We start from the raw sequence: 26,614 nt of genomic DNA, 5'->3' as shown, positions 1-26,614 counted from the left end.
ATGTTGAGCCTTCCCCTCTTCTCAGTCCTTGTGAGGCACATCAGGGGTATTGGGGCCACTGCTGGGCTCCCCAGGACAAAGAAGGACACAATGAAGCAAATCCCATGCATCTTCATCAGAGCTGACGAAGGGACTGGAGCATCTTCCTCATGAAAGACTGGGAGAGCTGGAACTGATGAGTTCTGGAGGAGAGAAGGCACAAGGGATTTTATCAATACCTAATGGAGACAGATGCAGACTCTTCTCACTGGTGCCCAGTGACCAGTCAAGATGCAACAGACACAAACTGAAACGCAGAAGGTTCCCTCTGAACATAAGAAAAAAACACTTAACCATGAGGGTCATCAAACACTGACTCAGGTTTTCCAGTGAGTTGGTAGGGAGATATTAAAAACCCAACTAGATATGGTCCCCAGCAATCTGCTTTAGCTGACCCTGCTTGAGAAAGAGGTTGGACTAGACAATCTCCAGCAGTGTCCACTGACCTCAGCTACCCTGTGATTATGCCACTCTGTGAAAGAAAACACTGCCCAAGCCACAGACATTTTGCAGAGCTGCCTCATGGACCTTTTGGCTTCATCAGTTCTTCTCAGTGTTGATGGGATGGGAGCAGGGGGTGGAAGTCTCTTTCTTCCCTGATCACAGTGTCTTGCCTATTTCCCCTCAGAGATAAGTAATCTTCATCCTGCCAGTTCCTATGCCTGCAACAGACTATCAGAGGAGATATTGCATTAAAGGCAGCAATGCTACTGATGTGGTTAGAACTCAAACGTATACAAACATGCCTGGAACATAAGGTCTCTAAATAGCTTTTTCTTTGAGTTGTGTTGGTGTTTTTGATGGTAGAAACTTTCCACCGCTGGAATGCAGACATTACCATCTCATTTCACTGTTCAGTAGCCATCAGATGATGATAACAGTGAACCCAGCACCGTTTCAATGCTTCTGTAACTTCAGCTACTTGGAAGCTTTGAGTTTCAGGTCATCTGTAAATCTCCAGTCAAACAATCACCATCAGGTGTTGAAGAAACAGGAGAAGGTTTCAAAGGCTCTCTGGTGCGAGGGCATCCGGCATACTGAAAGGAAAGGAGAACATAGAAAAGCTCTGGACTTCCTGCCATTATTTAAAAAAGCCCTTCAAATGTCAAGCATGAAAGAACTAAGCTATTGTAACAGCCAGCACTCTCACCTCCCAGGAGATGAAATACTTCAGAGCTTCATTACATCTCCAGATATACCATTAGCTGAGCCCACACTAAAATATCTGCCATTCTTAATTTAGTCCCTCGAAGCAATCAAAACTGAAAACTATGCCAATGTTCCTTCTTCATCTATGAAAGAATTGATTGCCTCTTTCTGGTTATTAAATAGAGAGTAATATAAAATAGTGTATGTTAAATATTTTTGGGTATTCATTGTAAGTGAACTAACCAGATGATTTCACGATCACCGGATGCCCAAGCAGAGGCTGGAAGCAGTTAAACCATCCCACCTATTGCAGTGTTTCAGTACTTTCATGTGCTTCAAATAGGAAGTGGACCTGATATTTCATATACCTTATATATTCATATCTCAGTTACTGAGCTACGTGGCAAAGGAAGTAAAATATAACCTAAGGAAATTCTTTTTAATGTCAGTTTGGGAACAAGGAAGACTTCTCCAACCATAGTCATTTGAATGGTAGTAGCTTTGCTTAGATACTGCTCATAGGTTTAGTTTCCTTTTTGATGGCAGGGAAAGCCAGATTGCAGCCTTTTCCAACACACCACAAAAATTGCATATTAAAAAATAGGATTTGGGCACTTGCCAAGATCAGACAATAAATTATGGGCAAAACTAAATATAGTGCCCAAATACAACCCATTTGTGCTACTGGCTCACAAAGGAAGGCTGGATGGAGGTATGCAGAATTCCCCCTATTAGATCACTGAAAAATTCTTGGCCTTTTATGCCACTTCTGGGCAAGATTTATGTAGAATAGAGGCAATTAAGTCAATATTTAACCCATTTAGTCTTTTATGTAGCTGGATATAAATATCTCATTATGATGTCACTTCTTTTTATTTCCACTGTTGTCATATGGGGTCACTTCACAACATGTGGAAGCTAAAATTAAAGTGTGAAAGTACTTTTAATTAACTTTTTCTACCCTAAAGATTTATTCTTTACAGAAGATTAATAATGTGTAAAAAGGGTCATGCCAATTATCAACACAAATATGTCTTACAGAGTATTTATTTTTTGTATGCAGTTGCAAGCTCTAGCTGAATTTCTTGCATTACAAAATGTGTCAATTTAAGTTTCAGAGCAAGAAAAAAAGTACTGTTTTGGTCCATGTCCTTCAAAGATCATTGATCTCCTGTTGTAAGAGATCTTCAGAAACAAAAAACAAACATGAGGCTGCAACAAAGTCAGTAAAGGTACCTGAATGGGAAGCTGTCATTTGAGAAGCTAAATGGCTTTATTTGCAGTTGTTCAGCTTTCCTTCAGCCACTTACTGCTAGCAATCCTGTAAATGTTTGGCTTATGTTTGCAATGTTTTGTCTTTTTTTTTTTTTCCTAAGGAACCTCTCCACTGAAATTTTGCTGTTTAATGGTTCATGGATTATTCATACATCACATTGTGACACGTATATTTAACTGCAAATCCTGTTTTAATTGGAAAAAGTCCACAACAGTGCTTGATATTCTTCTGTGCAGCTTAGCAGTGATGCTAAGTTAACTCAAGAACTCCTTTAAAATGATTGTGGCATGTTTCCAATTTAAAAAAAAAAAAAAAAAAAAAAAAAAGGAGTAAATGAAAAGCAGTATGATATCAAGAGTTAAGCCACTGTTAAACAGAATTAAAATCATGGACTCCATTTCTAGAAGCAGTCACACACGTTTTGCTTTAAACATGCTGAAGTTGCACTGACTTCAGTGAGTCTCCTTGCATTACTTTGAGGTACTGAAATATTGTATAGAATATATATATGAATATATATATGAACATATTCTCTCAATATTTTATATTGAGAGAAATTCTTACTGAGCTTTTTCCTTAAGAACGCATCCAACTGTTTCTATTGATGTCCATGGATCAAAATCTGGGCAATTAATGATGGGAGGCATTGCTAAAAATCCTTGCTGCCAGCTGAAAACAGTGAACACCCACTCCAAAACTTCAACAGAAATTCTGCTAGAGTAGACAGAAGCATCTGCTTTCAAAACAAGCTTTCCTGCCCAGAAGGCTACAGAGCTGAGCAAAGAATATCCCAGTCTTCTCTTTCTGCACACACTTTCTATTATTTATGATCCTAATTCGTTGTGATATTTCATGTTAATGAAGTGTATTACTTTCGCCATGTATAATAGGATCATAAATATTTGTATATAAATTTATAGATCTTAAACATCTTGTAGGGAGAAACTTACATTTTCTTATGTCAAAAGGGCATACACATCCTCCTCTATTTTTTTCAAGGTAATGTGAAAATATCTGGGCAATTTAAGAGACTGAAACAATTTCAAGCATGTCTGATTGAATGGCTGCCCACCTCCTCACGTGGAAATAAAAGCTTTTGTTAAAGTACAGATGAATTACTTCACTCAAACCCTTGGAAAAAAAAAAAAAATTTTGGCTGTGCATTTGTTCATTATATCCAGATGTACATTATTAGCTGTCCATAGCTGGTTCTACTAATAAATCAGGCCTGAAGGATTTTCTTGTGCAAGACGGAGAGAGAAGAGTGCTTTTGTTTGTTTTTTGTTGCTTTTTTTTTATCACAGCTGATTTATTTGTTATGTTTTGGTTTGTTTTGTTTTCTACTTAGGACCTCCTGGCAGCAATAGTACAATATTCAAATGGCTTTCAGAACAGAAGTGTATGTTGTATCAGGAGTCACGGCTGAAACGTCGAGATCTTACAGAACAGAATGTGCAGAACTTGCGGATGGGAAAACTAAAAAGAGACAAAAAACAATTCCATACACTGTTCAGCTGTTTTGTTAACACCTACCTAGTAACTGAAGAGAAAAATTTACATATGTATTTTCTTTAATGGACATGCAAAAGCAGTTGTTTTCCAGCCAGCCCGCAACTGCATTTAGTAGAAAACCCAGATGTCATCTCCTCCTCACTCTTATCTCCTATGTAAGATGAGGCAGAGGGAGCCCTTCCATAATTTTACATTTTTTTCCTAGCTTTCCTTTAGTGGGAACTCATCTATCCTGCTGTCCCACATAAATCCCAAACATCGTGAGCTGTGCTGTCTGAGCCATTTGTCCATGGAAATACACACTCATTTCTCTTTCTAAAAATGTACAGGATGCAAGGAACACTTATCTCTGCAAAAGCTGCAGGGAAATTAGCAGTCCTAGTGACAGCTGCAAGAGAGAAAGCTCTGTGACATCTTGCAGAACTGGACTTTATGTCATTCTATTGTAACCTATCTTGTCTTTTCAATGATAAACTTTCTCAGAGGATGGAGTGGATTTCTCACAGAGGATACTATACACAAACCCCCTTATGTTTACAGCATTTTATACATGGATAGTAACATTCCACATACATTATGTGGTTATACAGTGCATTTATTACCCTAGTTTATTAAATAAAACCTGCCATTTGAGACACTTAGAAGGTATTGGACAGAATTATTCCTATTTTGCAACAGACAACACTGAACTTTTTCCTAATATACACAATTTTTATGACAACCACTTGTGCTCTAACTGAATTACTTTCCAGAGCTGAAGTCATAATTTTGATGAAACCTTTTCCTCCCCTGAAAACACACTTTTTTGAAACACACTTTTTTGAACCTTTCATGATGTAGCTTTGGAGGTGTTTATTTTCCTCCTCTTTGATGTCTTTTCAGACAGACTGTTAGTTTTTCACTCTCTTGCCTCTGTTACACTGGCACCAATAATTAACAGACCACTTAATGAACTTGAAAAATATGGAAGAAAATTACTATGTCAACTGTTTTTACTGCCCTCCATTTCTCAGCTCCCAAGATCCTTCCAGTACACGTGCTGTCTAAAGACCCTGATATTATAGAAGTAGAATTTGAGCAAAGGGGCTTTATTTCCCATTTTCCTTTTTAATGGATGTTATATTTGGACACAACTAATTCCACAGCATCAAAGTGCTCCTTACCAGCAGAGGTTGGCTGCATTGCTGTCGTGGCATAATGTGGAGCTCTGCTCCTGAAGGTGAAATTTGTCATCGTAGTCACATGTAAAATCTAAGCAGCATCAGCAATTCTGAAGATCTATGATGTCCTCACTTGAATCAGCTGGCTTAACACTTCCTCCATGCTTACACTGTAAAAAGACAAAAACTGCTGTCACACAGAGTGTTTCATGTATAGAACAGTTGAGGGTTGCATGTTGGTGAGAAAGATGAGTTTTCAGTGACAATGGCTCCTCCTTTTTAATGAGAAACACTAAAACTAAAGAGAAACTAAGAGGATAGAGCTGCTTTAGACATAATTTAGAAGCTTTGGTATGGCATAAATTACGGCAAATTCAAGTAGTCCAAAGAGTAAATTTAATCTTTAATCCAGAATTGCCAAAGGACCATATGCTCCGGCCTCACTCCTCTCCGTGCCTTTCCTGACAATAGGATGATGTATATCCCAAAGAGAAAGGACTCTTCTGAAAGCAGCCTTACAAAAGTAAAATCTCCTTCCCAGAGAGTCCTCTCATGACATCTGCACTGTCACTTTCACAAAGCCCATTACGCTGGGGATTAGTGGTAAGCAAAGTCTTTGCACGCAAGCAGCTCTGAGAGGAAGGGAGCTGAGCAGGTTAAGCTACAAGTACAACTTGCAGGAAGTGAGCAGGATGAACCCAGCCTGCCTTTTTATTAAATAAAAAGGCAAAACCCCATAAAACTTAAAAACCATTATTGTAATGCGGGTCTATGGGAAATGAAAAATATTGCAAAAAGGAAAATAGTCTGCTTTGCATAAGTTGGCTAAGGGTGGAGATAATTTCTGACAGAAAATTCTTCAGTTTTATCTTTTCCTGAACACTTTGATTACAACAGTAAAAAGAAATGGAAGCATGTCAGCTCACTGAGATAACTGGAAAAAAACCTACTTTTACTGAGAACCGTAACATACTCTTAGTAAGCATTTATAGTCTATATTTTAGGACTGTTTCACTGTCTTTTCTAAAAATAACAGGTGGTGATTACTCCTGCAGCCTGTGTGACATACTCAGATAGGTATAAGCCATTAACAGTTTCCCAGGTTCTTCAGGGATCACGTCAAACAAGAATTATTGGTTTCACTTGTTAGAAGCAAAAAGCATTAGGCAGGGCAAGGAAAAGTGAGACATGCTAGAGATCATGTTTGACCCCAACCTTGATTTTCAGGGCTTTTGACATGTCACTGTTTATCACCCTACTTTATGCAGCAAGGAAACATATTTACAGCCTCCTGACCTCTTGCATCATGTCTCTAAGCATAACATATAAATTTACATGCATTCCAGGAATCCCTGTGCATCTAGTGAAATCCACATGTGACTTTCCGTGCCCATATTCCATCGTATTTTTACATGAACACATGGCTTTTAGAACAGATCCTGCTCATAATTTGGGGCCCTACTTTTTCTGTGATCCAGCCAAGGGATGGATTTTTCATTAATAGGGCCCTAAGACTTTACACTTGACTTTGGAAAAACAGCAAGCACTGGTGCCAAGTTTTGAACTCTGCACTCATTACAATGCAATCTGTTGTGTTACACACAACCAAAATCTAATTCTGGGAGAAACCAGAGTCCAGATCCAAAAATGGGCCTCAGTGGGCAGCTGGTTTTACTGAGCATGTGGCAGTACCAGTCCTGGGCATGTTGCTGTGGATAAGTGATGGCTCAGGGCTGATCTGTCAGTGTGCTGGAAGTGGAACTGGAGGATTTCTTCACCCAAATAAGTAGTGGGTTATGATGCATGCATGTCTTGGCAAAGTGCCTAAGTTTCAGTCATTTAGCATGAAAAAACCCTTCCTTTTTGTCTAAGTTTTCATTCATCTGTCTTCTAGCTCCCTTTATGGTAACAGATTCCTATCCACCAATGTACAGCCCTAGTAGAAAAGCACATCTCTTATCAGAAGTGTCCATATTTTTAATTTCAAATAGACTTGCATTTGCTGTAATTCAGAGATGCCAGGAAAATGAGGAATACTGCCAAGTGACTATCACTAATACCTCAAACTGTCATTACACGTTCCATCACAGGATCTTCGGACATCAGGAGGAACATCAATAAAGTCTATGATCAAGCACATCACATGTTCACAGAGCACCTATGTTCATCTTCAGCATTAAGTAGGTGCTAGTACACCTCACCTCTGTGGAACCTTGTCATCTCTAGTTTCAGAGTAAGTAACAGACATTCGTATAGAGGAAACTTGAAATACGGAGAGTTAAGAGACAGAAAACCTTTTGGCACAGCCAATATAATTCCAACCCTGCAGTTGCCTTGCATTTCTGTTGTTTTAAATTAAACTGGTTTTTGTAATTGAATAGAGTTGGGTTCAATACAGTTAAATAGCTTTCTGCAGGGTAGATATACCACTTAACTTAGAGGTTGATCTGTGCAGTGCCTGAGATGTGGGACATCCTGAGTTAAATAAAAACAGTGATGATAAATTAGGAAGGTGGCCTATATCTCCTTTGAGGTACCTGTGAATGTGAGCTGCCTATAGAGCTGTGCCTGGGTTTTATGCTGGAACTGGCCATCCTCCTGCAATTCTTTTCTGAGAAAACCATTCAAAAACACTTCTCTACGTTTTGGAAAAAGGGTTGAATTGACACCCACCAAAGCTGAAACTGTCAAAAAATAAAAAGTTTGGGCATTACACATTAAGAATTGCACCAACCTGTCAGCGCTTTGCAGGCTGTTCTAGAAGGACCATTCCCAGAAGTGAGAAAGCCAACATCTAGAATCTCCTTGGAGATGGTAGAGAGCCAACCAATACTAATTGTGGTGATGGTTTATTTCACGTACACTCCAGAACTGCCAAGCAGCAGCAAGGCCAAAACCATCGACTTCTTTAATTCAACCTTTATTATCTGTTTATCATTATAGGCATTTCCAAGTAATGCATCATTGTAGCATCTGGACACACTTTGCAATTACATGGAGCAGAACTGCATCCACTGGCACTGTTAATATTGCAAGCATTTATTATATTCTCATATTGTTTCTTTGCCTTGTACACAGTCTGAAACTGCTGGAAAGACAGACTTTGTCACAGGGATCTTGAAGTATGGACAAGCAAATTTTTCCAAGGAACACAACAAACTATTATGGCTATTTTTTTTCTTACTTTTAGCATCAATTCAAATGAATATACTTTGTGAAGATGAAGGCAAAAAAAAAAAAGACTGTGCCTTTGCAAAGAATGGAACAATATTTTTCATATTTACACAGCACTGATTCTCCAAAAGAAAACCATATCAGGAGTATCTGTAATATATATTCTTCTAGAGAAGACAAATTTTGATATATGCAACTAATAGATATTTCACTTCACCTCCAGGAATTGCAGTTTATGTTTCTGAGTAACTCCTGAGTTACACATGTTCTGATTCATTCCCAGTGAATATGGGGGATGCTCTACACGAAGCATTTCAGATTGTTGGAATGGCTGATGCAGGCTGGGAAGGCAAAGCCAAGATGTTCTGTGTGGTAGAAAGAGAAGTAAAAGAGAAGTGACTGACTGTCAGATTTAAGATTTTAAGACTGAAGTCAGGCAGCAGAGATGAGAGAAGGTCTTTCTGAACATATTTTAAAACTGCTGTTGAAGTGAACAAGCCTTATTAGATTTCATTGTTTCATGGTGTGTGATGTCACTAGAAATTTCAGATGTGAGCATAAACAGATTCCTTTAAATTTCTAGAATAACTTTTTCCTTATGCATTAGCCATTTTTGACTGGATATCATCTTGGATTACACACATTTGGACATGTAACTAATTTTACACCCCTATTCTTACATCCCAGGAAAGCACTCTTACACTGCAATTTTAGAGCCTCCTATACAGCAGGATTTCACTGCTAAGGTTCACTTGCTGTTCTCAGAAATCACTAAAATGTGTTTTCTTTAAGTATATTGGTATTTCTCATAATTCCCTTCAAGCCAAACCAAACAGTATCTTTAGATTAAAAAGGAAAACAAAATTCAAACCTGCTGAAGTTTTCCTTAACTTACAAGAATCTAAAATAAGGATAGTGGAATTAAGCCAATCCATAAGATGCACTTTTGTCCTGTGAATTTTCCAGCTAAAATCATGAATTGAAAATGGGAAGCTCATATTTGAGGCATCCTGAAAGAGAGAAATTGCAACAAATTGGAAAAGACAAGAATATCTGCACAAATACTGTGTCCAGATTTCCAGGACTGTGTTTATGATGAGCAGAAAGCCTGAAAGTGACTGAGTTGGACCAACCTGAGAGTCTGTGGATGTCCAGCAGGGCTGGTGTGTCCACCACAGGTTAACTGTGCCTGAGGGTACAAGAAATGTGAGTCAGAGCCCCAGCATTCAGATATCCCCCTCTGCAAGGAAAGGCTCTGGTGGCAACTTGGATCACAACAAAAAGCAGGTCCCACCACTGACCTTTCAAGCTCTGAAACTGCATTTTTCCAAGTCTTAATCACTATCTGGGATAAAAGAGATGCACAGAAGTGAATCTGGCAGTCACTGATCCCCAAGTTTCCTCTATCCCTTATACTGGGCTGCATTGTGAAAGTAGTGTAGCAAGTCAAAAAATCAGAGGTTTGGGGCTACTCCTTCTTCTTCTGTTAGGTGCAGAAGAAGCTCCCATTTGAAAACAAATTTCTAAACACGTGTGGAAGTGTTGGAGACACATGGATTATCTCACCTGTTGGAGAACTTGTTCACTGCAGGGCTCGGGTTCTTGACTTGCTTTTAAAAATGGTAACGAATAGCTCTGTTTTTCCTTATTTTCATTGTCACTTTAAACACAGAAAATAATCTGTAAAGAAGGTGAGAAGACTATTCCTTTTTGCTCTTTTCTCATGCCAAACACAAATGGCTGAACCTCTTCAAACTCTGCTTAAAACAAAAAAAAGATGCATATCAGTTACATAAAACTGATGTCCACAATAGAAAAGCTTATGCATTACTAGGATAAATATTGTTAGCAATAATGTCTACCAGAGAATAACAGGAAGAAAAGTGACATGGACATGCAAGTCCAAGTACTTTATATCACATAACATCAATAGACACACAGGTGCACACACACACACACACATATCTACAAACATTTGCAACCACATAAGACTTTCAAAGTCTCAGTTAAACAAGCATAATTCTGCATAACCTAAGCAAAAATTCTGGGTGCATTCTGCTTTCTAGATATCCTTCTGACTCTGGTGTTTTGTTAATGGGAAGTGACTGCAAGTAGGGGATTTGAATAAATATTTATTTATGTAAAACTATGTCATCTGCTGGAGGCTTCATTATTTTTTTCTGGTAAAAGGACTGATTAAATGGAAAGAGAAAAGAACGAATGTATGACATGTCACTCTTTTGTTTTTCTTACAGTGAAACAAGAAGGCCACGACACAGAAGCCCTCACCCACATCATGTCAATGTGCCACAGTGGTCTTACCATTGCCAGTATGTCTCCAATATTAACATTTTCCTCAAAAATGGATTAAGCTGAAATAGCTCATTTACTTTTTTTTTTTTTTTTTGGTAATTACAGTCTTTTCTTATTAAATGTAGTCTAAGAATTGGAGAAAATGTGTTGCTCATTAAAGTCATGTTTTATTAATAGCATTTTGCAAGAGTTCAGATTACACAGTGCGCTTTTTTTTATTCCTTTTTAAGGAGGTGTTGTAATTTTGGGAAGCAACATAGGCCCCATTTGAAGCCTGGGTTGCTCTGGCAAACTCACATTTTGATGCAATCATATTATAAATAATAACATGAAATTTTATGCAAATAGCTAGAATAAAGGTTAAATAAGCCTCTCAAATACCCTTAACTTGGGGCAAGATGCTTTTTTTTCTGTCAAGCCTAACAATTCCTGAGACCTCTTCCTGTACAACATCCTTTTGTATCCCTTTTTAACTGCATTTTCTTACTCTTTGGTGTTTTGAACTTCTTGGCTCAGGGACAGTTTCTGGATAAATTGCAAAGCAAAGTTCTATGGCCTTGGTGAAGATGAGTTTTATGAAGAGGCAGACTCCAAACACCATCCAAATCAGCTGAATACAACACAGCCAGCCTGACCCATCTCTTCATGGATTTACTACTTAGGATAAGCACCTGGCTCTTGGTCCTGCCCTAATCTAATGTAACACGGCAGGGGTCTTTGTCTCCCAAAACTGAGAGAAGACTTGTGGTGTTTAAAAAACAATTAGGAATAATAAAAGACATCTCCCAGGACATTCCCTTATTTACTCTTCTTGTACCAGAGGTCAGCTTGTTTCAACACACATTTTTTCATTTGTTTGTTTCTTTGACAATATTTAGTACATGTCAAGAGAGAACACTGATGGTTTGCTGATAGTGTCATATTAATAGAATAGTGAAAAGCTGTGTATTATTGCAGAGCAAATATAAATATACCCTAAGGAGGAAAGAGATCTTACTAATCACTACTGACCCCAGGGTGACAGATGAGAGAGCAGAAATTTGACTGAAAAAATTTGGCTCTGGGTCTCCAGTGCATTCACCCCTGTGGGATTTTGTGCTCCTTCCATAAATGCCAGGGGGTTTTATACTTACAGCTCTAAAGTAGAAAAGGAGGAAATTTTTTTTTCTAAAACATAAGGGAATTAAGTTATTGGTGGATTATAAGACTAAAACTAGCAATTCAAACATAAACAAAAATGATTCTAAATTAGTAGACAAATGAATTAGCTTATCTAATTTATTGATTTCCAAAGCTGAGATAATTTTATACCCTTCTGTGAAGCAGAATATTGAGACTGAAGGCCTTTTTGCAGGAGGCAGTGCCAGGAAGCACTAGGTTACATTCCTTGCTCTGTCTGCTTCTCTTTCTCTCTATCTATCTCACTTTGTCTTTTTGGGTTTCTATTCCCAAAGCTGCAGGGACTTTTTCATCAGCTGCTGGGCACAAGAGCAACCCCCCCAGGGAAAGCCAGGAGGGACGAGCTGAGGGCAAGGCTCGACCTCCCATCTCTTCCCATCTGGCCCCATCTGAGCTACCCTGTGATCCTGCTCCTTCACAGAGGTTTCCCAGGATAAATAAACAATGCAGATATTGGCCACAGAGCTGCAGAGACAGCGGTAGCCCAGAATTTCTGTCGCTTGGGAATTATGATATTTTTAGACCCGTGTTTAAGGTGTGCTGGAATTAAACATTTATTTAACTTCCATATGTCTTGAATCATGTTCTGAAACTTGCCTTTCTGGAATTAAATGTCAAATCAAAATTAAGCTATCATTATACTATTTTCCCACAGTTTTCATTTTCTCTTGTATTTTACTCTGCCACTGGTTGTATTATTAACAATAAAAAACTACAATTATTCAAATAATTGCAATTATTTTAATGGTTTAAATTTATTCAAATAATTTTAGATATCATGTGGCATGTGATTTAGAATAACATACCTTATAAATTCTCTATCTTGTTTTTTAATCAAATTACAGTTAGAACACCACTTAATGCAGACTGAAATATGAGTTGTTTCCAGTCCTTGTTGTAATAGTTCAAATATGAAGAAAATAAACAGAAATGAGAAAAACAAGCTATAATAATGTAGTGGATCTTCACACTACAGATTGCTCTTCAGTCTGGTTTTCCTCCTGATTTTTTTCACAGAAACTTCTGTATTCTTTTTGGTGTTTATTTTTTATTTTTTTGCTGTCCTTCCCAATTACCAAACAATCCAGCATCAGTTATACTGGGGGTGTTTCCCCACCAAAAATTACAAACTACTACTTCCTGTATCCTTCCTGCCCCATACTTGTGACAACACCAATGTACGTAAGGGAGAAAAACTACGTCTGATCTGAGCATCGCCTCGAGAAAAGAGAATAAGATGTTGGGTCTTTGCCAGTTCTACTGTCTTGGAACAACCTTCACTATGAAAACTCACACCACTATTATTGCCACAAAAAATTCCCTTCTCAATATTGTCAAGACCTTTTCTCAGATCTTACCGATTTCAGGCCAACTGTCTTTTCTTCAGCAACAAAGGGTTTTAAATCTCTGCAGGTTTGACCACCTGCAGAAGCCGCTAGCTGTTGAAGCTTGGAAAAATAACAACAAGTAGAGTATTTCCCATGATTTAATTCCCAAAATCTTGCACATGTGCTTAATTTAAAGTATGTGTGTATTCTCAGTGGAATCAGTGGGAATACGCAGATGACTAAAGGTAAGCAGATGTGTAAGTTGTAGGATCTGGGTCTGAAATTAAGACAAGCTTCAAGAAGTGAAAGCTGCAACAGAAGGGGAAATCACAGGTGACAGAAGCAATAAACAGTAATAATATTGTGGAGTCAACCTAAGACACATGTATATCATGACCATCATCACACTGTAATTTAAATTTTAAAAAGAAAAGTAAAAATGAATTCCCATTCACAAATCATTTTCTTAGAATGAGATACCTAGAGGCACAGGAGCTAAGTCACAAGGATGGAGTCAAATGAGGAAAAAGCAGGTTTTCAGAAGGACTGTTGACAAATATTGTTTCAAAGAGCATCTTCACTATACCATATAGAAAAAAAACACAACAAAACAAAACAACAAAAATGTTAGAGACATGCAGCTCCACAGCAGAGATGTTATAAAAGCAAAGAGCACTTGTTTGAGAGATGGCAAAAAAAAAAATCAAGAAAAGGTGAATTTGAATTTGTCTTCTGAAACTGAGGACAAGCAGTAAGCTCCTCTAGGGCTGCAAATGATGAGTCAATGGGAGGATCCAGTGGAGAGGTGACCTTAACCATAGTAGTGAGGAAGTGAAATCATCTATGGCAGCCCTGTCTGAATGAGCATTAGATAAAACAGAGAAGAGAAGGTGACCATTGTCAAAGCCAGAGATGATAAGAGCATTGGTGAAAGTCTCAGTTCTCTGAGCAGGAAAGCATCAGACTCAAGAATACTTTAAAAAAAAAAAAGTGTATGATTAATGTAATAGGAAATCACCAAACCCTTTTCTTTCACTGATTGATTTCAAAATTCTTCCTTGCCACTCATCTACTCAGCATTTTAAATGAACCTATAATATATAATCTGAAGGGATTAAAAAAAAAAAAAAAGAAAACAAAAAGAACTGGAAATGATATTAACAACATCCCCTGATTCACAGCTTCATTTTGGATGATAATACTGGCTTCAGTGTTTTACATAAGCATGCCTTGTACCATGCTGGTATTTCAGAGCTTATTTTGTACCTCCTGTTGATTTCTTTTCAGGAAGAATTCCTCCCCTCAAATTTCCAATCTCCATATCTCTACGGAGTTATTCCTTTGTTGTCACATACATATTCAAGATCTAGGCATTTAGTAAGAAGTAAACAGGTGTTAATATTCATTCTAATAATAATCTAGTTATATGAATTGTATATTTGACATTAAGCACCTGTTTAAAGAGATTTTTCTGGCTTAGCACCTATGCTCTTAGAATTAAGATAGTGAGAATGACAGATGACCTCCAAAGACCATGGGGCCTGTGGGTGGTATCTGTGGGTGGTCTTGAAGGGGAAGGAGATAGGGGTTTAGCAAGACTTTCAAAGGAAAAACACTTAAAAGAGAAATTCTTAGCTCAAATTTATGATGTACATTACCTGTGTCTTGAAAGTTTTATGCTGACAGAATCAGGGTGATTTCTCATGTCTGGCACTCAGTGGGAGCTCACAGTACAACTCAGAAAGGGGCTTTTGTTTTTAATATTCATTTTGACATTCACTCCAGCACAGAGATGGAGCTGAGTCACAGCTTTTGGAGTCGTAGCCACATCAGAAAATCCCTACAGTTTGAGGGCACTTGAACTGATAGTTTTGGCTCAAATCATCTCTGATCTACTTGTAAACAACTTGGCATCCCTCCTATTTGTACATACTCAGTGAATGATGTGAACTAGGAAAGAAAATAAGTATGCTAAAATAATCCTTTCCCCCCTGTTGTGCAAGTGAATGAATCTGAGTCCTTCAGAAAGGTGGATATCTGCCAGTATCAGCAGGGAAGGTATTATCTTTGCATATGTTGTTTCCTCAGAAAAACCCCGTTAAAGGACCGTTGTGGAGATATGTAGAGCTGTGTAAGGATGCATTTGCACTATACCACTATACCCATTGGCATCCATCTGACTTCTTAATTTCCTGGGTCTCTAAACCCCTCCTGTGTGACCAGTGTGACACCCTTAAAGAGATTACCTTGAACTGCATTCTGCCTCTTTTAGGTCCCTGTGTTGCATCGGCCTTCCCTTTCCACAAACCTCCACCTGTAAAAAAGGCCAAAAACCCAAAGAGAAGTGTTTTCTAAACTGCCTCATGTCTTAAATTTAGAGGTTAGCAACTGGCCAACAGGTGAGAAAGAGGGAGGGAGAGACATGACATCATATATTTGTGTTTGTGCCTGTTTGGTCACATCTGTTCCCAAACTCCTGCTTTTGATTTCATATGAGCACAAACCACAAGCAACTGCTGAAGGCTAGAGGAGGAGCAGCACGAAATTAGGGCACGTGAAATCAAGAACAGTCCTTAATTTGGGACAGAGCAGAAGTATTCCCCAAATCACAAGAAACAGCTTGCAAAAGGAGTAAAAAAACCAGTCAATAACAACAAAATTTTTCTTTTTTCTTTTTCTTTTTAGAAAAAGCAGGATCCCAAAATAAAACCCACACCATTGGTGGTCACTAGTGCTGTGCTTAAGCTGTCATCTGTTGAATCTGGCAGTCTGCACGTCATTCAACAGATAAATGCCTTTACCAGACCCCTCTGGACAACGAGAACGTACAGCACACACATTTAAACCAGACTGCTAGGGCTGGGGAAAACTCTGTTGGTGGTCACAGACACTGAAGAATCAGGTATAGGAAACTCTGAATAAAGCAGATGGATGCTCAGAGGAAAAAATAATGAGAAGCAAACCTTTTTCCCCCTTCTTATCCCACATCTTGGTAATCCAGACTAATTGCACTGTAATGCAGCCACTCATAAATCTCGGAATACACACGGATTACGTCTGTGTGGGTAAACTGGAAGTGGCCTTTCCTTTCAGGTAGCCACAGAGCCATACAATCTGCTTTGGGAAAGCAGGACATATTTTATCTTCTCTCATCCCAGTTGCTCTAAGGAACCACATACTGCCTACTCTGCAACCTATTAAACATGCCACAGCAAAGTGTTTTCAACTGAGTGCCATGTGGTGAGCCTCAGCAAAGAAATGGTGGGATCTTTTTGCAGATTATTACATGGGCTCAGAAATCCTGAGCCTGTGCAAACATTAAAAAATACTCAAAATATTTGAACTGGAAAACATGCTCATTTGCCGTAATGCCTATGGATTTCTTAAAAAAATAGAGGATCTTCTTTCCCAGTCATCCCCTCGAATATGAAGTGGGATAATGAAGAAGAATTCTAAACAATTTTATTGTAGCATGTTTTCATAGGCTATTTACAGCCGTTCCAGTTTATTCATTTATGTACATTTTGTCTCAGTTTTCAAACAAAACCAAAGCTTTCCTGGGGGTAGCTTCATCCAAGTTTTGTCTTCTGCTCCATTGTTCTTCAGCATACTCCATGGAAACAGGCATTTTGCTGGAATCTCCTCCATTCACATCAGCATTGGCATGAAGTTTCAAGGGCCAGCAATTATGCCTGGGGCTTTTAAAGGGTATTTCTGGGGCACTGCAGCCCCTGACACTCCAGGAAGAATGCTGAGATTTGGAACAAACCCACGGAGTGTGTTATTTTCTGAAGACACTTCTGCGTGACGCAGTGCAGCTTGAGCACTCTCCTGTGCATTTGCTGCCATCGCTGTGCCAGTGCTCTTTTGAGTATATTATCCAGATTTATAACTTAAGTCTCACTCTTTTTCTTTCCCTCTCATCAGGGATTAGCATTTTCTATATTATCTGTTGCATACACATGTAAGGAGACGAGGAAATGAACCTTTTTATAGCCAAGGGCAGAGAATCCTCTGCACACCATTCGCTTTTCACAAGATATTTTCCATCATATAATGTGGAAGCAAAGTAATTAAAATGTTACTTCTACAGAATTTTCCAGTTCCTTTTGTTTATTCCTAATCTACAGCATCCGGGCCTCCTGCACTTTTGGGCGAGCAGTTGCTTTGTAGTCCAACACATGAATTATCTTCACATGCCAAAGAAAGCTTAGGAATTGCCCAGTATATTTCAAAACCTTGAAAAAGTAGGAGGTTGTATCTGGCAGCAGCAATAAGCATTAAACATTCTCAAAGAAAGCTTTGTTATTAAAGAGAGGTAACCCGTTTGGATCAAGTAGGAACAACATAAATCTTCATTCAAGGCTTTAAGCATACCAAGAGCTACACTGAAATTAAATAAGTCTTTTTCTTTCTTCTTTTCTCCCCCTCTCCAAATGTTTTGTTTGAGGGTTTTTTTTCTGTATTTCCTCGGTCTCTACACTTCTAAATTTTAACCTCTTAGGAAACAAAAGACCTCTCTGATTATCGTTTGGATTATATGTTTTGAATAAAGCAGAATCAAAGGAAAACCCATTTTAGTCATGCATGATATTGTTCCTAAAAATGCCACTCAAGGGTTACTTTGGGCTGACTTGTGAAGCAGACAACCTCTACACCCCTGCAGGCAAAGGAGCCGGCACAATTTCTGGTCTCGTAGAATATCCTGAGTTGGAAGGGACCTTGTGGGTCCCTTCGAGTCCAACTCCTGGCCCGACACAGGACACCCCAAGAACACACCATGTGCCTGAAAGCACTGTCCAAACACCTCTTGAACTCTGTCAGGCTTGGGGCTCTGACCACTTCCCTGGGGAGACTGTTCCAGTGCGCTTTCACCCGCTCTCTGAGTGAAGAAACTCTCCTAATATCCAACCCAGCCACCTCTCATACATCCTCATGCAGTTTCCTTAGTTCCTATCCCTCCACTTATCTACAGAACTTGAGGCCATTAACATCTCTCAGACTGCTTGCCTACAGAACTGAGCCCTCTGCCAAATGTCATGCACATGACTACAAACCATAGCAGCGAGTCAGACCAGACCTGACCGGGCCTTCTTTGACACGTGGAATGAGACTGTGCAATCGTTCCCCTCATTGCTTCTCCACTTCTGTTTACATCCATTCCTTTGTCTCCTTGCTGTAGCAGAGGTTTGGATGCTGCACTGGAAAGCTCAGCCCTAATAGGTTCAACAATAGTTGAAAACTCTCTAGCTAGAGAGTGCAAGAATCTGCCCATCATGAAGTCTTCCTCTCAGAGAGGAGTGATACAATAATCTCAAAGAAAGCTCTTGGTGTGAGAGGAGAAAACCTAAAACAATACAGATGAACATGTCAAAGAAGTTGCTGATTCCTCTGACACAACCTAGAGCCCCCCAGTATTATGGTGTTGGTGTTACGGTCCGACTCTCAGAATCCTATCTGACATGGAAAACTCAGTTCTCATTAATTTATAAATAATTCACTTGTAACTCTTGGGATCACAGAGGAAAAAAAAATAAAAAAATAAACAAGGACTAGAATAGCACAGCAAAGAGGCAAGCAAATTCCTTCCCCCTCCAAATTCTATACCAGTCACATGATTTTTGAACAGTGTAACTTATTAAGGAGTTTCTGGTTTAAGATCTTTAACTGCATAGTACTGGCAGTATTCATGGTACAGCGATTTCCCAAGATAAAGCAAGTGTCCTACGTGCTCCCAGCCAGGCTTGGGAAGAGCAAGGCCCCCTCCCACAGCCCCATGCTGGGGAGGGAATCTCAGCTGGCTGACATTGCTCGTGCCACATGGCTGACTAACCTATACCCTTGAAGATCATGCATTAACGGAGGAAGTTCTGCTTAGGGGTGTCTGGAGGGGTTTTAATTTTATTTTAATTTTTTTTAAAACCTAATTTTAATTTCATACTGTATTTTTTTTTTACTATAAGTTAATTTTTTATTTTAGCTTTATTTTATTTTGAGGCAGAATCTGAGTAGCAGTAGTGGTGCCATATTAAAAAAAAAAAAAAAAAAAATCCTGTATCTTGTCTTCCATCTGTATCAGTTTGGCCCAATAAATGCCAATAGTCCCCTGAGATGGTAGCACAGAGAAAGACCACAGACAGTGAATAATGAATTCTCCTTCCCAAAGAGTCAATCCTGAAAATATTTTGGGTAGCAATCCACTGCTTTGTTGGCTGCATGGACAGGAACAGTAAGGTAAGGACGTGTGGATTTGGAGATGGTGCCTCACATCTGCCTAAGAATCTGAAATCTATGGAATATTCGGAACCTCTGCGGTTGCAAGGCTCTGGAACGTGGTTAAAATAATGTGCAAATTAAAAAATAAAAATCCTGCTGAAACGTTTGACTGAATGTACCTTCACAGAGCTGAGGCCAGCTGGGAATTTGCTTAAGCCCCAGAATGAAGTAAGGTTTCTGATGCAGATAGCCCACGGTGGAGCAACAATGTTCCACGGATTTTATGAGTTTCAATAACTCTGCTTTAATCAGAAAATTAGAAGTAACCAAGAAACCCCCCTAAGGCCTGATTTGCAACTCTATTAAACCAGTATAGCACCAGAGTAATAGCAAGGTTTCCAGTGGAGTTACACTGGCATAAAATTGATGTCAGAGGCGGGTGAATCAAGCCCCAAGACAGCTGTGAATTATTTTCTTTCTATCTGACATTTTAATGTTTAAGTGAAAAAACATGGTGGAGTTGGGAATGAATCCCAAACGCTCTCAACCTGAAAGCCTGATAAAGAAAGATGTGATTTTAGTGCTAGTTTAATCACTCAATTATACAGAATATAAGTTTTCTCAACAGAAAGCACCCTCTAAACAACCAGGCTGCCACAGTTCTTAATAAATTAACAACCCACATTTATACACTGACATTAGTAAAACTTTGTAAAGTATTGCAATGGACAAATCCAAATATTTGTATAAGATTTACTAATTATTATTTCATTTTTCTGAAAACAAAGCTAAAATATTTACCCTATGGTATTAGGAATAATCTTGTAAACTGTAGTGCAAGGAAAGAATTTAGCGGTGCTTTTTCTGTGTCATTTATCTGCAAGAAAATACATAATTACATTAAATTGAAGAACATTATGCTAATTAAAAACAACAAGAAAGAATAGACTTTACAGTGCAGTAAGATTTTAACTTAAGTGAGCCAGTTAAGTTTTGCACCACTTAAATCCCAGCATTGTAATGTTTACTAAATGTTTGCAAAATTACACATAATCACTTAAAAATTGAAATGTGCTAAATAAGCAAAAAGAAAACATCTGTAAGCAATCTAACATCTGAACATAAAAATATTAACCAGGAGACAAATGTTGCCAAACACACACATAATTATTTTAGTTCATTAGACCCAAGCCTGATGAATCTCAGTGAAATTATTATTGTATTCTTATAAATATTGCAAATATATTTGAGATTCAATCCATTCTCACACCACTTTTACATCAATAGAATCCTATTAACTGGAATTCAGTGGAGACCTTCTGGTGGTGTATGAGAAGGGGGAATTCAGGCACTTGGCTTATAGTTTTCCAGGAGAGACAAAACCACTTATGATTTCAGTTTCTTAAGTAGAATGAATACAAAAAAAAAAACCCCAAAGCGCAACTTTCACCGCCAGGAATTGTACAACTCAAGCGTGCAAAATGAAGCAATATGGTATTTTAGTGCCAAAGTAAGTTCACTCAAAATTTCTGAAAAACTACAGTTTGCCAACTCGATGTCTGCTGCGTACAACCAGGCAGTAACGAGGGACAAACACAGGAAGGTAAATGGCCAGCTTCCTGTACAAATACTTGACTTCATCTAAAATATTCGGCTGAAATCCCCCTACAGCCTTAGTTCAAAACTGAATCTATCACTTTTATGCCCTGTGCTTAGGTGGGGTTCTAGCATTTGTGCAACAGTTGGCATCACAGAAGGAGCTGAAGTCAGAACGGATCCTTAGTGAGCATCAATATGCCTTAAGGAAGTCCAAAATGGTGGGCCTTCTGTGCTTTTTCTGCTCCATACCACTGTCAGAACAGCTCAAGATCTTCCACCTAATTTATGTTTGGGTACTTATTTAGAGCTACATTCATCTACCAGTGCAGACTTCACACATTTTTCCTAGAGTAGTCCAAAAGGACCACCTGAGGTCCTGAACGCAGAACACAAATTGTTCTGTTCCATATTACATTTACTGTACCATATACCTAAGCACATCACCAACAAATTTTGGTGCTTTGTTCCCAGCTCAGTCTCACACATTCAGTAGACAACACTAAGCTGCAATCTTTTCAACATTCTAAGGGAGTAGTTACAGAGAAAGCAGAAAGCTTCAAGCATCAAAGTCACCTTATATCTACATTCCTAACCTCTCCCTTAAAAGTAGGCAACAAACTTCCATGAAGAAATGAAGCAATGCAGGATGAGAAATTGCAGGAACAGAATCTCACTGAACAGATCATGCCCTAGTAATGTCCCTATTGATGCTTTTATGTGCAAGAAATTAAGATTAAGAATGAATGTTTCATTGTTAAAAGCAAAGTCAACCATGCCATCTCCTTGAGTACAATCCTAGTATTTTACAGAATAAGGCTTTCACTACAACTCTCAGTGTCACAGGAAACAATGTCTCATTCTTAATCTAGTTGCTACTGAGAAGATCATTTTCAAAATGTCCATGTCCACTTTGATTGAGTCTTCTGGGTAAACTTCTCCAGTTAAAACTTGGGTGCACACTTATAAAAGAAAGTTATACTTGCCTTTTTCAGAGCATCCTTTATGTTCTTTGTTCAGATGACATTTTCAAAGAAAATAGGGGGATCAAAGGTATTTGAGCTTTCTTTTCCTTAATGACCTGCAAAATTCTACAGCTTTCCTGACCTGCATAGACAAAATGATGCTGTTAAGCTTTGCTATACCCAATTCACCATCACAATTACCTGAACATGGGAAGCCCTTGACCAGTGAGAAGAAACCATCCTGGTTTTTGTGCTTAAGTGTCTAAAAAGCAAAGAAATGTTCCTCTTAAAGCCTTATGAGCCACTAAACACATAAGTCTTGATTAATGTACATAAGCTCAGTGGTTCATGTTTTGGGACTGGATTGAGAAGGCCAAGTGATCCTGTCAGGCCAGATACCTAAATTGGAAACAAAATATCTTTTAACAATTTCAATCTACAGGTCTTTCATTAAAAAAACATTTTTCAAGTTGTCCAGAAAATTCATATTCAGTTCTCTGGAAACCATTTCCCATGCTTCAGTATTGTTTATAGTAAATAAATCATGTGCTGGATTAACAGAAAACCCAAGTCAGGCTTTAATTTGAGTCTTTAAGCTTGAGAGTTTACAAAGAGATTCAGCTAATTTTTTTTTTTCTTTTTCTCCATTGCTGCCCAAGACCAACTGAGAGAAATCAAGACTCCAGCAAAGACATGACAGGTAATTTGATTTTGTCACATGATGAATATTCCCCAAAAGATGACTTAATCAATTCTACTAGAGACACGAGACCTCTATTTTTCTTACTTCAGCTCTAATTCAGCAAGAGGTATTTCTTATCCTCCTAATTTCAATTATCCTTGAATAGGTTTTCAGTATATTCATAGTATTACTTCAGTAATATATTGACAGAAACTCTTTTCTCACAGCACCATATCACATCCATGTGATGCTGAAAGAAATATTTTTCTCAGTAACAACAACCCTTCCTCCCCAAGAGCTTTAATACCTTGCCCACTAACAATATGAAGACCTCTCACAAAGAGTAGTTTCATGAGTCCCCTGGGCCTAGAGTTTATTGAGCATGTCTTAGCAGTAAGTATTCATGACAACACTATCTTTATAGCACATGTAATTGTGATAACAATTACCCCCCATTTCCAATTTCTTCCAATTTAGTAGGATCAGTTGCCTTCGAAATCTGGCAGCTCCTTATATTGCAAAGTTTTCCAGTTATTGAAGTAGCACAGGTTTACCATAGCTTCATCACCAGATCCACAAGAAAATATACTGGAGATAGTATATAACATGTGCTAATTAAAAAAAAAAAGTACGTACTAACTTTATCAGGATCTATTTTGACTTTCAATTTTCAACCATTAAAAAGATTTCAAATGTCGAGGTACTGAAATTCTTAACATTAGCTAGGCTACTAAATTAAACTTCCATTTCACACAAGAAAATTGAAGCACCACTTCTTAAAATTTAAAAATAAAATCTACTAAATACGTTACCATTTCCCATTCAGTTTCCTGAAATAAAATTACTTCTTTTTTTTTTAGATAAAGAGCAAGATGTATTCATCCAAGTGAAAATACTCAGAGTGCATAACTAACTTTGTTTATTATGTTCGAAAGCTACAGTACCTAACACAGAATTGCCATGCCCAGCAAAGTACCTAACATTTTAGCACTGTGATATCATTCTGATGGCCAAAGACATGAATTTAGGATCTCTGACTTGCTATTACTATGTCCAAGTCAGTAAACAGATGGGAAAAATCTTAAATGAAGCCTGACTTTACTAATTAGGGCACAATAACAGCACGTCATGGTACATATTCTCTTTTCCCTGCTGCAGAAACTTCAGTCTTTCCCTGACACTCCCAGCAATATCCAAGAGGTCAGCATAAACCCTTGGCTCTTCTGAGCTGCTGGGTGCATCTCTACTTGTGTCTGGGCATCCATAGAAATCATTTCCCCATATTTTGTGCACATTTAGACTGGAGAGTACATTCACTGCAGTAGAGGGCAGTAGTATTCATTCAGAAGCCAGACAGAGCTGTGTACAGTACATATAAATACCAGAGCAGTTGTCAGACAATTTAGGCAAACAGAGTGTGTTGAAGGAAAAACAGTTCTTCCTTGGAAAGGAATTGTATTTTTAATACCTTGATCAGAGAGCATAATGAACTCACATCACACTCTTTACGGATAAAGACAGGTAATCAGATTGTGTAATCCCAATATTAAAATCATCCTACACATGGTAAAATTAGTAACCTCGCAGGAAATCAGTCCCAATTTATGAGTGAACAGAGTCTGCAACCACTTGTGCTTCACACAACAATATGAGTAATTTAAAAATCTGCAATATTGAACTTGGGGCCATCCCTACCCTGTTAAAAAGAAAAGTCTCCTCCAAGCCAGTGGAAACTGGCAATCTTCACCGAGTAACAACAGCTTACAGAAATATATCTCCATTTGTAATCATTTTAGTGTATGGATGATGACATCTGGAAACATCTGGATCTGATGATGTCCACAGGAGATTCCAAAATGGTAGTGTCTAAATGTGATGATACAATAAATACAAGATGTTTTATTTTAGATTGAAATAGCAGAATAAAGACAAGGGCAGATTTAGATAAAGCATTCAAGCCTGGGACTTCAGGTGGCAGCGTGCATGCCTCCTAACTCTGGAGAACACCTCCAGCTACAGCCACCTTCTGAGAGCTCAGAGCAGCCCTGCAGCTGCTCTCCAGCCAAAATTCTTAACAGCTCTGTGCTCACCAAACTATGTGGCTGTAATTCAAACCATTCACTGCTCGACATAATTAAGAACCAATCTCTTAGTCCAGAACAATAGTCTGCTCAAGCACTAGCACATGGGAGCAAAATGAGACTTTATGTCTTGGCTCATGTTTGCTTTCATCATTTTTTATTTTTTTTTTCTCTTCCAAACCTTAGCTTCCCCTCTCCTCCCTGCAGCACAGCCATGGGCAGCTTTCAGGTCACCACAGACTCCTTCAGGCTTTCTTCAACACCGAAACGGAGCCACAAAATGACCCCAAATGTATTGTCATGCACGAGCACTAAAGCAGAAAATTCTGGATCTCTGACTTAGGTGTCTCTTGGAGATCCAACAGACACCAAAAACCGACCTGGCACCATTACTTCTGGTCCACTCCGATGTGGAACAGAGGGGAAATGGTGGGCTTTACACAAACTTCTTAGCTTCTCAAACCCTGGATGACTCAAGAAGTACTTTATGCCACAGCCTGACCAAGGGCAGCCACAGGGAGATCTCTGACAGCCAAGAATAGCTCGTATGGAGCAGCCCAAGGTGATTTCTGGTTTCCCACTACATTCCCTGCTCCACGCAAAAGCTGAGACGGCCGAGAGAAATAAAGTCTCTTTTATGACACAGTTTTCCTCTGTCAGGAAAATTTTCTTCTAGACTGGGCGGGCACTCGGCTCTGTGGTCAGGAGGTTTCCAGTGGCCAGAAGAAGGCTTGGAGGTGGGTCTTCCTCATCCCTGAGGTGTCTGACACCGCTAACCACGTCTGCACAAAGTTTTTGTCATGGGTTACGTACGGCCACTGCTAACGAGATGCAACTCCAACACAGGTTAAAGATTTAAATAAGGAAATAGAGCAATGAAGAAAAACAATTAACACTGACAAAAGTGTGAGACTTTCTCGGCCACAAGCCGAGTGAAGAGCTACCCTGTCATCGAAAACAATCAGAAATGAGTTCCTCTTCCTACATGCACTGGGCTTTTTGAAAAGATCTTTCCCTACTTCAAGCTACTGACAAGATATAAACTCAGGAAATATTTTCTGTTTTACATAACAAAGACCTGCAAAGGAGGCCAGGGAAGGAAGAAAAAATATATTTTGAAAACCTGAAATCAAAACCACGTGGAGACTCATGGAAACATACAGCAGACAGGGGTTAACAAAGAGTCAATCTAAGCAAGCTTCACGTCAAACTTTTTCACTATGTGTTCCTTGCAACTGAATCAGTGTCCTTCCCCATGGAAAGGCTACCACTGGTCTCTGTAGGTCTGGAATTTGCACAAATTGGAGGGATCAGCTGAAAAATCTAAAGAGGGGCCCTACACTGCTAACGTCAGTTCTAGTTTTCAAAGAAATATAAGGGGTATGCAGCTCAGGTGGAGTCTCTGTCTCCTTAAAGGTGACTACCCAGCTTTCCATGGGGCTGGAATGCCTGAGGTTTTGGAGGTAGGAGGGTAATGGGGCTGGCTGAATTGGTTTCTGGTATACTTCCACTGGTAAAGACCAAGGGCCCATAAAACCCCTCCAAACTCAGTGAAAGAAGGATATTGCTGCCAACTTATTTAATCTGGGGCATTTCGTGAGTGGGAAGGGAAGAATCACCAGAAGGGCTGCTCAGCATGCTCCAGCTGGATATGCTATTGGAACCACCATTTGGAGGAGCCAAAGAAAATTGTATTTGCAGTTCAAAACCCTCCACCTTCACCATGCGGCATTGCTCATTGTACCATCTCTCTATCTCCAGCTGACTGAATTAGCATTCCTGAAACACAGAATAATAGGTAGATTAAGTTGAAGCAAGGCCTTTCTATCCTTAATTAACCTTTGCTATCATTAACTTAGAAGCTTCTGAGATTGTCTTTGTAAGAGATACCCACCGAAGCTGATCAGTAACTGTGCCTGTTTACTTACCTAATCAAAAATAAGG

General features: G+C 38.9%; 2 long non-coding RNA genes across 4 annotated transcripts in view; both read right to left on the bottom strand.

Annotated features, from left to right (window-relative positions):
* Window positions 1-491: 491 nt before the first annotated feature.
* Window positions 492-9,502, bottom strand: LOC126642784 (uncharacterized). 2 transcript variants are annotated; one of them, XR_007629550.1, is made up of 6 exons: window positions 9,444-9,502; window positions 9,206-9,320; window positions 8,528-8,675; window positions 5,140-5,306; window positions 878-1,076; window positions 492-711 (listed from the first exon to the last, which is right to left on the bottom strand). It is a non-coding gene; the product is annotated as an uncharacterized LOC126642784 (long non-coding RNA). The 2 variants fall into 2 exon arrangements; XR_007629549.1 differs by having other exon boundaries at window positions 492-1,076.
* A 380-nt stretch (window positions 9,503-9,882) lies between these two features.
* The window catches only part of LOC126642785 (uncharacterized), a 30,885-nt gene continuing 14,153 nt past the window's right edge, over window positions 9,883-26,614 (bottom strand). Inside the window, exon 7 of one of the 2 annotated variants that reach the window (XR_007629552.1) lies at window positions 9,883-10,067. This is a non-coding gene — a long non-coding RNA (uncharacterized LOC126642785). Of the gene's footprint in view, window positions 10,068-21,934; window positions 22,050-26,614 lie in introns of those variants that run through there. The other variant, XR_007629551.1, reaches the window with a different exon arrangement.

The sequence above is a fragment of the Myiozetetes cayanensis genome, unplaced genomic scaffold (genome assembly GCF_022539395.1).
Source record: "Myiozetetes cayanensis isolate MyiCay16 unplaced genomic scaffold, myiCay2020 scf24, whole genome shotgun sequence".
Taxonomy (NCBI): Eukaryota; Metazoa; Chordata; class Aves; order Passeriformes; family Tyrannidae; genus Myiozetetes; species Myiozetetes cayanensis.
This window is presented reverse-complemented; position numbering and strand designations above follow the sequence as displayed.